Here is a 13,068-nt window from a genome sequence, read left to right as displayed (position 1 = left end):
AACAAAGAATACTAAGGCCAGGGTGTGACATCAGGTTTGTAGGCCTCCTTGCTCGCACATGCCTTTTCAGTTCTGCCCACAAATTTTCTATAGGATTGAGGTCAGGGCTTAGTGATGGCCACTCCAATACCTTGATTTTGTTGCCATTTTGCCACAACTTTGGAAGTATGCTTGGGGTCATTGTCCATTTGGAAGACCCATTTGCGACCAAGCTTTAACTTTCTGACTGATTTCTTCAGATGTTTCTTCAGTATATCCACATAACTTTCTTCCTCATGATGCCATCTATTTTGTGAAGTGGACCAGTCCCTCCTGCAGCAAAGCACCCCCACAATATGATGCTGCCACCCCCGTGCTTCATTGTTGGGATGGTGTTCTTCGGCTTGCAAGCCTCCACCTTTTTACTCCAAACTTAATGATGGTCATTATGGCCAAACAGTTCTATTTTTGTTTCATCAGACCAGAGGACATTTCTCCAAAAAGTACAATCTTTGTCCCCATGTGCAGTTGCAAACCGTAGTCTGGCTTTTTAATGGTGGTTTTAGAGCAGTGGCTTCTGACTTGCTGTGCGGCCTTTCAGGTTATGTCGATATAGTACTCGTATTACTGTGGATATAGATACTTTTGTACCCGTTTTCTCCAGCTTCTTCACAGGTTTCTTTGCTGTTGTTCTGTGATTGATTTGCACTTTTCGCACCAAAGTACGTTCACCTCAAGTAGACATAATGCGTCTCCTTCCTGAGCGGTATGAGTGCTGCGTGGTCCCTTGTTGTTTATACTTGCGCACTATTGTTTGTACAGATGAACGTGGTACCTTCAGGCATTGGAAATTGCTCCCAAGGATGAACCAGACTTGTGGAGGTCTTGGCTGATTTCTTTTGATTTTCCGAGAGGCACTGAGTTGAAGGTAGGCCTTGAAATACATCCACAGGTACACCTCCAATTATGTCAGTTAGCCTATCAGAAGTCAGTTAGCCTATCAGACATAATTTCTGGAATTTTCCAAGCTGTTTAAAGGCACAGTCTACTTAGTGTATGTAAACTTCTGACCCACTGGAATTGTGATACAGTGAGTTATAAGTGAAATAATCTGTCTGTAAACAAATTGTTGGAAAAATGCGCAAAGTAGATGTCCTAACCGACTTGCCAAAACTATAGTTTGTTAACAAGAAATTTGTGGAGTGGTTGTAAAACAGGTTTTAATGACTCCAACATAAGTGTCTATAAACTTCCGACTTCAACTGTATGTCTGCTCCTCTGTTTTGTTCCCTGTAGTAGCATTGTTGGTCGTGTCGTGTTTATGTCCAGATGCTGTTACTGTCTCGATGCATGTCCGTCTATATTAAATGGTTCCCTCCCTATACCTGCTTCTCATCTCATGTGTTGGGTGTTACAATTTCCTTTATAACATTTTTAATGACATCACAAAATAATAACCACAGCAACCTCAGTGTTCTTTTAGGTCGCCTCTGACCATTCCCCAAGTTCTTTGTTAGAAATATTGTTCCAGTACTCGCTTTAGATGGTGAAACAAAGGCACATTCCTTTGGTGAATTTGAAGAGGGAGAGAGCTGAATGTTCTGTCCTTGATTTACAACAGGGCGTGAGCTATCAACCCCTTTTGTCCTATACTTTGGGAATATCCAATGCAACACTTACTGAGTTTTAAAGCATAGTGGTGGGATGCTTGTTAAGGATTGGAGTTTTTCAGGATAAAAAGGAAACAAAATCGAGTTAAGCACAGGCAAAATCCTAAAAGACAACCTGGTTGAGTCTGCTTTTCACCAGACACTGGGAGATTAATTCACCTTTCAACAGGGCAATAACCTAAAACACAAGGCCAAATCTACACTGGAGTTGCTTACCAAGAAGACAGTGAGTGTCTGAGTTACAGTTTTTAATTAAATCTACTTGGAAATCTACTTGGAAATCTACTTGGAAATCTATGGCAAGACCTGAACATGGTTGTCTAGCAATGATCAACAACCAATTTGACAGAGCTTGAAGAATTTTGAAAATAATAATGGGAAAATGTTGCACAATCCCGGTGTGGAAAGCTCCTAGAGATTTACCCAGAAAGACACAGTTGTAATCACTGTCAAAGGTGCTTATGCAAAGTAATGACTCATGGGTGAGAATACTTATGTCAATGAGATATTTCTGTATTTATTTTTCAGTAAATTGTCAATTATTTTTGTCATTAATGGGTATTGTGTGTAGATGGGTGAGAAAAAACATTGGTTTAATACATTTTGAATTCAGTCAATAGCACAACAAAATGTGGAATAAGTCAAGGGGGTATGAATACTTTCTGAAGGCACTGTATGTATTAAAGTAGTCAAAAGGTTAATATTTGGTCACTTATTCCTAGCACGCAATGACAACATCAAGCTTGTGACTCCACAAACTTGTTGGATGCATTTTAAGTTTGTTTTGGTTGTGTTGTCATTGTTTTGGTTGTATTGTGCCCAATAGAAATGAATGGGAAATAAGATATTTTGTCATTTTGGAGTGACTTTATTTGCAAATAAGAATATAATGTTTTTAAACACTTCTACATTAATGCAGATGCTACCATGATTACAGACTAGCATGAATTAATCATGAATAATGATGAGTAAGAAAGTTACAGAGACATAAGAGCCCCCCCCACAATTTTTTTAAATATTTCAAATAGTCACTATTTGATTAACTCATGGCAGACCCAATCTAGCATAGAATTGATTTATAATACTTTAGTACACATTTTGCATAGGGGTTGGAAATTAGATGTGTAAACACAAGGGGAAAGGCATGCCATCTAAGGCATGCCATCCATGTTTACTGGTACCTGCTACAAACCTCTAACTGAAATGAGACATTGTTCAGAGAAGCAACATTCCATCACAAGATATAATTTAATACAAGAACTGGTAGGCTGCTGTATGTAACAGAAATCATATGTTTCCGAACTGTATCATTTACAAAAAAATGGACTTGTTATGCAGACCTGTGTCCTGACAGAGTGATATTCTCACCCTGTCATGTTCAAAGTTTAAATGCTCAGTCATCACCTTTTAGAAAATCTGACAGCGAGGACTGAACAGGATGTTTCAGAGAGAATGTTGCATTATATATCTCTCTCTCCGCCCCCTTTCTCTCTATATATAATTGATGTATCTTCACTCTCATTGTAGTACATTTATGAATAGAGGGAACAGAGGGGGGTTGGTATACTTCTCAGTAGCGTTTCTTGGATTTATCTACTGTGTATCATCACCAAAGTCAAAATAAGTGTGTCTTTTGTCAAGATGGATAGCCCTTACAAAAGTGTAGCGTTCAGATCTGGGTAGCAACCTCCATGGCAGGCGAGCCGCTAGCCTCCTCTAACCACAGGGCGGTCATTTCTCAGAGTGCTTGTGTATTTTACAACAAAATGTGGAACATCAAGAGCTGATTTGTACTGACGGCCCACAAAATCACCATTCTTTATCCAAGTAGAGGAGATAAAAGGTGACACAAAGAAGAACATTTAGTTGTTTAAAAAAAAACACATACACAGGAAGCTCAAAGTTTATAGATTAGTGTTCTGAGTTATTAGTAACCTCACTCTCAAAAATGTTGTGTTAAGACTTCAGATCTTTGCTATAATTCATGAGGTGGCAGTCTGTAGGTGACATGACACATGGCTCCCATTACAAACAGCAGAGCTTCTAGAGTGCTTTAGTGGCAGAATACAGTTTGTGAGACTTCCACACGTTGCTGTGTCCCTAATGAGTTGGTTTGGGAATCTTTGAAACTTCCCTGTATTGTGAGCAAGAGAAAGGTGCAGAGGGGCTTTGCTTGTTTTCCAAAATGCCCCATGAACTCTGTTATGACACTGTCTTCAATTATACTTACAGAATGACAGGGAACTTGAAATATTCCCTGCTGCTATCTACTGGAGCATCGGTCAGGCCTCGCACATGGATGTATTTTGAGCTGGTGACAGACAGTCCGCACCCAATAGCAGACAGAGAATAAAGCATGATGGTGAAATATCTCCATGAAGGCCTAGCATTCTGAGAATATCTGCTACTGACTATTCGAAGACTCCATAGAACCTTCCCTTGCTATCCAAGTTCCTGATCGTGTGACATGTATTGTAGTGTGTGAAATGTACTTTTACTGTTGGTTGGTTTACTTTATTAATCATTCATAGAATGTACATGCAGGTGAACATTTACACATACATAATATGCATGAGTGCACAATTGGTGGAACACTAAGTCAATGTGATGTGAGTTAATGTATTCCAGTATAAAAGAGTGATTTTCACTATATTGCATAATAAAGAGACTATGTCCTCTAAGAGACAGAAATAGTATAACCATGTCTCAACAACAACATTAACAAGCCATGCATTAAAGTTTGTTTAAATTGTTATCTACACTTGACTGCACATATATACAGGCTTTGAATTGCATGTGTTTTGTGAATGCAGTGAACTGTTTTGACTGTCTGCCTCTGTTAGAAATTATACATTCAGAACACTCTTGGGACAGACAGGGAAGTGAATGAAGAAATAGTCTCTTAACCCTGTCTTTGTCTCGTTCTTTCTCTCTCTATCTCTCTTCAGAGGGTTATTTCAAATATATGAATAAATAATAAATAATAACAACTAGTAGTGTACGTAGGTGTTACTATTTAACTATGTAAGGGATAAACACAGACGTTCTGTACCCTGGAAAAAATGTATAATGCAGTGGGACATGTACAGAACGAAGGTGTTTATCCCACTTTACCACAGTTGACAAGGAAAACAATACTCAAGCACAAATTTACCAAAATAAATACATTTGTTTCGTTGATATTTTCATTTTTATGAGCAAGCCCAGTATTTTGTTCAATTAGTTCTATATTTATGGACGCAACCCAGTCGTTCATTCTATATGTTCCATTGCCATGCTCACTGGCAACGTTCTTATCCCTTGCTTGCTAGCCAACTAGCTATTTCATATTCTGTCCGCAAATCCGGAACATTTTACATTTCGTACAGTATTTGTGGATGTCCATCTCCCATTTCATATTATATGTTACGAATTACAATTCATATAATATGTTACGAATTTGCAAAACGTACAATGTGTTACAAATTTGCAAAACATACAATATTTTATGAATTTGCTAAACATATGACATGTTACAAATTCTAGCTAGCTGGCTAACGTTATCTAGGCTAGTGGTTAAGGTTAGGGTTATGTTTAGGAGTTAGGTAAAAGGGTTAAGGTTAGAGAAAGGGTTAGCTAACATGCTAAGTAGGTGCAAAGTTTCTAAAAAGTGGTAAGTAGTTAAAAAGTTGCTAATAAGCTAAAAATGCTAAAGGATCTCTGTGATGAGATTCAATCTCACTACCTTTGTGTTGCTAGACGTTCGCGTTATACCATACTAAATCATATCACACTCATTTTAGTGTCCCGGATGTACTTTCACAACATCTAGCATTAGCGTTTGTTTAAGCTGTTTTCTATTTACAATCATTTGGACACATCCAAATGAATGATGATGCCTGATTGTGCCTGGCATAGATAGAAAACTTTCTCGTCAGGACACTTGACACTGTTCAATATGAGGAAATGGCATTGCATATCAAACACTAGGCTTGAAGCTAGCTAAATAGTTTGTAGCTAGCAAACCTGCCAGTATGACAACCAAATTTAAAAATATCAGTTGCTGGAAACAGATGGTCAAACTAGATTACTAGGATATCTGTTTACAGTTTAACATTTCTTTAATGGATTTGACAAAGATTCATATTCAAACCATTCAAATTCAATTCCCCATTTCAGACTCAAAGCAACAACTATTTTAGTTAGCTATTCATTTTAACCCATACGAGTCTAAGCCCTGTCTATGCCAGGGGAGGGGGGGGGAGGGGGGTTCTACTAAGCTATATGGAATTGTTTTATGAAGGTCATACCAAGGATCATTTAGCTTTTTGATTTGGAATTTTACGACCCCTTGAAGTGTCTAAAGAAAAAAAAAATATATTTGCAGAAAAAATATTTTGGGCTTTACTGCTATTAGCCCATACAAATGCATTGAACAGATTCACTACATGGAACAACAGACAGTAAAAACATAACAAAAATCTAAAGGGAGTTTGTTCTGAAGAGTCTGTCCTATATCTGAGAGAGACATAAGAAAGTTCAGGAAAAGTTTTACATGTATTTAACCCCTTATTTTTGGCACTAACCAGTCTCCATGCATAGTCTCCATGCATTCGGAAAATATTCAGACCCCTTGACTTTTTCCACATTTTGTTAAGTTACAGCTTTATTCTAAAATATATTAAATCGTTTTTTCCCTCATCAATCTGCACACAATATCCCATAAAGACAAAGCAAAAACAGAAATAAGGGGAAAGGGAAAAGGGGGATACCTAGTCAGTTGTACAACTGAATACCTAATTTACATAAGTATTTTTCTGTGGATTTTTTTATAACGCTAATGAGATTTCTGCCGGGCTTCGGAAATCAACTCTGTTAAACATGTCAAAAGGTGAGATTTTGGTTAGAGTTATTAACATGGTATTTCACCAGTGGCAGTCGGTGCCTTTTAAGATGAGGGAGAACAATATTTTTTTTAATGAGCATGGCCTTATTTCTTTAACAGTATATTGGATTGCTGTCATTCATATTCCATTGACCCGGCTCAATGTAACATCGATAGCTTTAGGCTACTACATGATACTCACATTTTTTCTATACCTATCATGGGGTTACTACAACCTAGCCTATGAATGAAAGTTTACAATGTAGGTGAACAGATTGAGAAAGTTTTTTTGTAATCAAGGTGACAGAAATTGACACATTCAATACCGCCTTGTACAATCTTGCCCGCATCTAACTGATCTAGGGTGTAATCATTAGTCCAACAGTTCCAAACGAGAGTTTCTATTGGACAAATTCATGTATGTTTATCGCTGTTTCATTCGGTTTGTTTGCATTTTTCACATTGATCACACGCAAACACAGTTCACTTTCATAGCAGCCACATACAAACAACATGAGCCCTTTGATCGTTGGATAATTCCTTATTTGCATCTATGCGCTTTCATCCTCTCAGCTTTTCCCTTCGCTTGTGGACTTCAGTGCTGTCTGTGACCAGGCGAAAAAACCTTTCCAAGCCAAACCTTCATATCATAACCACTAACCGCTACATGCAGCCTACATAGTTGTCACCATATTAGCTAACGTCAAGTCAACATAGCTACTAGAACTAACACGTTAGTAAACCCGCTACACTTTACAGTTAGAAAGCAGTTTAGCAGTTACACCGGTGGGCCCCAGAGGCAATAAATTAATCAAACCAATAGTTTACCTTGACTTGGAAGAGTTCCAGTGTTGGATAGTGATAGCCAACTAGGTAATATGGCATCCCTCTTTGTTTGAGCCAGGTGTTTGAGTAGGCTAAACTAGCTAGCAGCATTCGCTAGCTAAGCAAGTGAAAGTACAAAACATATGAAATATAGCTAGTTCTCTCTTTCTCATGCTTCTCCTTCATTTTTAAAGATATGAATTTGCTCAAAACTGTTCAACTACTGTCTGTTTGAGTCAAACACTCACCACATTTTATTCACTGCAGTGCTAGCTAGTTGTAGCTTATGCTTTCAGTAATAGATTCATTCTCTGATCTTTTGATTGGGTGGGCAACATGTCAGTTCATATTGCAAGAGCTATAATAGTTTGGAGGACGTCCTCCGCAAGTTGCCATACTTAATGTGTAAGTCTATGGAAAGGGGTGAGAACCACAAGCCTCCTAGGTTTTGTATTGAAATAAATGTACCCAGAGGAGGACGGATACTAGCTGTCCTCCGGCTACACCTTCGTGCTACTGTAGACCTTCATTGCTAAACAATCTGTTTTAATTAATTATTTGGTGACATGTGAATATATTTAGCATAATTAAATCTTAAAAAGTCAACTTTGTTTCAATCTTTATATTTTTCTGAAATTCACTGAGAATGGTCCTCACCTTACTGCTCTGTGGAGCCTCCACTGTATTTCACATGTCACCTTCAAATGTGTAATAACAAAACGTTAGTTACATAGTAGAACAAGAAAATGTGTAATAACATCAGTAAATACACATGGGGAATAACCTTCAGCAAGTTGATGTGTGATTGCACATCAAATCAAATTTTATTGGTCACATACACGTGTTTAGCAGATGTTATTGCGGGTGCAGCGAAATGCTTGTGTTTCTAGGTCCAACAGTGCAGTAATATCTAACAAGTAATATCTAACAATTTGTTGCCCTCCTACGGCCTCCTCCACGTCTCCTGATGTACTGGCCTGTATCCTGGTAGCGCCTCCATGCTCTGGACACTACGCTGACAGACACAGCAAACCTTCTTGCCACAGCTCGCATTGATGTGCCATCCTGGATGAGCTGCACTACCTCAGCCACTTGTGTGGGTTGTAGACTCCGTCTCATGCTACCACTAGAGTGAAAAGACCGTCAGCATTCAAAAGTGACCAAAACATCAGCCAGGAAGCCTAGGAACTGAGAAGTGGTCTGTGGTCACCACCTGCAGAATCACTCCTTTATTGGGGGTGTCTTGCTAATTGCCTATCATTTCCACCTTTTGTCTATTCCATTTGCACAACAGCATGTGAAATTTATTGTCAATCAGTGTTGCTTCCTAAGTGGACAGTTTGATTTCACAGAAGTGTGATTGACTTGGAGTTACATTGTGTTGTTTAAGTGTTCCCTTTATTTTTTTGAGCAGTGTATATAGTTGAGCAATGTCATAGCGGCATAGACTAAGACACAGTAGAAAAGCTTAGTACACAGTATAAACCTATGAGATGAGTAATGCAAGATACGTAAACATTATTAACCTCTTGCAACTATAGGGGGTGCTGTTCCGCATTAGCATATTTGTGTCTCCAAATTAAACTGCCTCGTGCTAAATTCTTGATCGTACAATATGCATATTATTGTTATTATTGGATAGAAAACACCTTCTAGTTTTATAGAAGTTGGAATTTTGTCTCTGAGTGGTACAGAACAATTTTTACAGCACTTTTCATGACAGGGTTCAGATTTCAAGAATTTTTTACCTCTGATCTGGGGTCTGTTTATAAGGCCACAGTGAATGCTATGAAGGAACCGACACTGCCTACGTCTTCCTCTGGGTGTCTGTACGTCATCACGTTTTCAATGAAATCGATGGACGTTCACAGCCATTGAAATGACAAAAATGTACAGAGACCCCTCTTTCTCAATGTGCGCCTCAAGCGTGAAGGCCATCGGACCTGTCTCGTTCCAAGTCGTTTTCTAACCAGCAATATTCTCCGGTCATGTTTTCAGTCGTTATAGTTGTTAAAAACATCATAATGTAGTGAATTTGAACCGTTTTATATCAATTTATATCCGTTTAGTGCGATTTTGAGGAATTTCTTTGTTGTGCGTTCTGAAAGTTTGGACACGCGTTTTAGGGAGTCGGTCGTTGGTGCTGGACATTTCGAAGGACAGAGGACATCTATCGACCAAAAGACGTTTATAACATAGAAAGGATACATTGCCCAAGAATATGATGGAAGAACAGCTCAAAGTAAGCAATATTTAATATGATAAACCGTGTTTCTGTGGAAATATTTTAAACGCATAATTCGCCATTTTGTTTGGTATAGCTTACTTGGCCAACCCTGTATTGAAAAGTAAGGATAATTTTAAAAATGTAAATCCGCGGTTGCATTAAGAACTAATTTGTCTTTCGATTCCTGTAAACCCTGTATTTTTTAGTCAAGTATATGATTAGCTTTCAATTAAACTAGATCACTCTGATAGATGACGTCAGACATATTGAGGCTTGATTTCCTAGTATTTTTATTGTGTAACCACGGTTTTGTATGGCTAAATATGCACCTTTTCGAACAAACTGTATATGTATATTGTAAAATGATGTTACAGGAGTGTCATCGGAAGAATTCTGAGAAGGTTAGTGAAAAAATTAATATATTTTGGCGGTGATTACGTTATAGCGCTCTTTGGCTGGAATCGATGCTCTGGGAACGTTTGTTCATGTGGTATGCTAACTTATCGATTTATTGTGTTTTTCGTGAAAAACGCTTAGAAAATCTGAAATATGGTCTGAAATCACAAGAACTGGGTCTTTCATTGCTATGCTTTGTCTATTTTTATGAAATGTTTTATGATGAGTAAATTGGTCATACACGTTGCTCTATCTAGTAATTCTAGTCGATTTGTGATGGTGGGTGCAATTGTAAACTGTGATTTCTACCTGAAATATGCACTTTTTTCTAACAAAACACTATCCATATACATGAATATGTTATCAGACTGTCATCTGAAGAGGTTTTTCTTGGTTAGTGGATATCAATATCTTAGTTGAGCCGAATTGGTGATAGCACTGAAGGAGTAAGAAACTGATGGAGTTAGAATAGTGGTGTTATTTTGCTAACGTGTTTAGCTAATAGAATTTAACATATTTTGTCTTCCCTGTAACAACATTTTAAAAATCTGAAATGGTGGCTTTATTCACAAGATCTGTATCTTTCATCTGGTGTCTTGGACTTGTGATTTAATGATATTTAGATGCTAACTATCTACTTTTTGAAGCTATGCTAGGTATGCTAATTAGTGTGTGGGGGGTGGGGGTGCTCCCGGATCCGGGTTCCTGAGGCAGTAAAAGTTAAAGTGACTATGTATATAGGAAGCAGCCTCTATGTGCGAGTGAAGGCTGTTTTAAACAGTCTGATGGCCTTGAGATAGAAGCTGTTTTTCAGTCTCTCGGTCCCAGCTTTGATGCACCTGTACTGACATCACCTTCTGGATGATAGCGGGGTGAACAGGCAGTGGTTTGGGTGGTTGTTGTCCTTGATTATCTTTTTGGCAATGCTTTGGGCAGACCGTACCACCCTCTGGAGAGCCTTGCCTTGCCGTACCAAGTGGTAATACAGCCTGAGGGTTTTAGGTACCAAGCCAAATTTCTTCAGCCTCCTGAGGTTGTCTGCGTGGCCGTCCACCTTCTCCACTGCGGTCCCGTCGATGTGGATAGAGGCTACACCCTCTGCTGTTTCCTGAAGTCCACGGTCAACTCCTTTGTTTTGGTAAAGTTGAATGAGAGGTTATTTTCCTGGCACCACACTCCCAGAGCCTTCACCTCCTCCCTGTAGGGTGTCTCGTCATTGTTGGTAATCAAGCTGTTGTGTCGTCTGCAAACTTGATGATTGAGATGGAGGCGTGCTTGGCCACGCAGTCATGGGTGAACAGGGAGTACAGGAGGGGGCTGAGCACCCACCCTTGTGGGGCGCCAGTGTTTAGGATCAGCGGGGTGGAGGTGTTGTTTCCTACCTTCACCACCTGGGGGCGGCCCGTCAGGAATTCCAGGACCCAGTTGCACAGTGCAGTGTTCAGACCCAGGGCCTTGAGCTTGATGATGAGCTTGGAGGGTACTCTGGTGTTGAATGTGGAGCTGTAGTCAATGAACAGCATTCTTACGTAGGTATTCCTCTTGTCCAGATGGAATAGGGCAGTGTGCAGTGTGATGGCGATTGCATCTTCTGTGGATCTATTGGGGCGGTAAGCAAATTGAAGTGGGTCTAGGGTGACAGGTAAGATAGAGGTAATATGATCCTTGACTAGTCTCTCAAAGCACATCAGGATGACAGAAGTTAGTGCTACGGGGGAATGTCATTTAATTCAGTTACATTTGCTTTCTTTGTACAGGAACAATGGTGGCCATCTTGAAGCATGTGGGGACAGCAGACTGGGATAGGAAGATATTGAATATGTCCGTAAACACACCAGATAGCTGGTCAGCGCATGCTCTGAGGACGCGGCTAGGGTTGCCGTTTGGGCCGGCAGCCTTGCGAGGGTTAACACACTTAAATGTCTTACTCACGTCGGCCACGAAGAAGGAGAGTCCACAGTCCTTGGTAGCGGGCCGCGTTTGCCTCTAACCTGACATCATGTGTTCGCTAGTTGAGTTCAAGTGAATGAACAATCCTTGTTGCAATTGTGTAATAATTGATAGTGCTATACCATTGTAACACCTAAGTACTGTGTTGTTGCTACAGTTATAACTGTGTAGTTAAATAGTAATAGGGACAACAAAATAGAGGGATATATTAGACCTACAACATTGTTATTGCAGGTATTGCATTTCAATGGAACTGGAATTTAGGCTTAGAGAGTAACGCATCACCTCTCCTCATAAGACTCCTCGTCTTCCTCCTCATCACTTGCACTGTTCCCCTGACTGTGAGTGTTGAGGGTCAGATGTTGTACTGTGTGTTAAATAATGAACAGTGTAACCTTCTTTTTCTCCCTGCCTCTCCTTCCTGGCCTGTGTGACACATTTGGCTCTACTGTGTTCTTCTCTCTCTCCACAACATCAAGGGCAGAAAATTGGAGTGCTCTCCCTCTGTCTCATTCATTCTTTTCATGCCATGCCAAAAGACTCCCACTGCATATATGCTTTGTAGACCAGGCAAGGAACATTTTGTGGAGGACACTGTCACAGCATTTTCTTCATTTTTATATCATATTCTGAGAGAAAGACAGTATTCTATTGACCTGTGTGTTACAGTAAGTCAACATGAATGTATTAAATGATGAAAATGAACTGCAGTAAAGTCTAGTCCTCTGAGCCACATCAAGTCATCAGCACTGCTTCTGGTGTGATTGTTACTTTATGTGTTAGTCATGCCAGCATGTTTGCTTTGAGGTGTTAATGCTGTGAACCTGGAGAGGGAGATAAATCCCTGTGTGTTCCATAGAAAACAATTGGTTTCAATATTGTTTGTTCAGGAAACACACATACACAAACAAACGCATGAATGAACGTGTGCACACACACGTACACACAAACTGCAAAAACAATATGGAATCCATTTGTGTGTAAATGCACTGCTGGCTCAGGTGGCCATTTCTTCTAAGCATAACACTCTGATCCCTTTCCAGAGCTGCATGAAACTGAAAATCAATTACTTTTTTAATGTTTTATTTTAACCATTACTAGGAGACAAAGTCGGGCTAAGTCATTTCAATTAAACTGTGGCTTATTGAACTATAACT

Source organism: Salvelinus sp. IW2-2015, linkage group LG33 (genome assembly GCF_002910315.2).
Source record: "Salvelinus sp. IW2-2015 linkage group LG33, ASM291031v2, whole genome shotgun sequence".
Lineage (NCBI taxonomy): Eukaryota > Metazoa > Chordata > Actinopteri > Salmoniformes > Salmonidae > Salvelinus > Salvelinus sp. IW2-2015.
The sequence above is the reverse complement of the archived record's forward strand: the minus strand, read 5'-3'. Positions refer to the sequence as shown.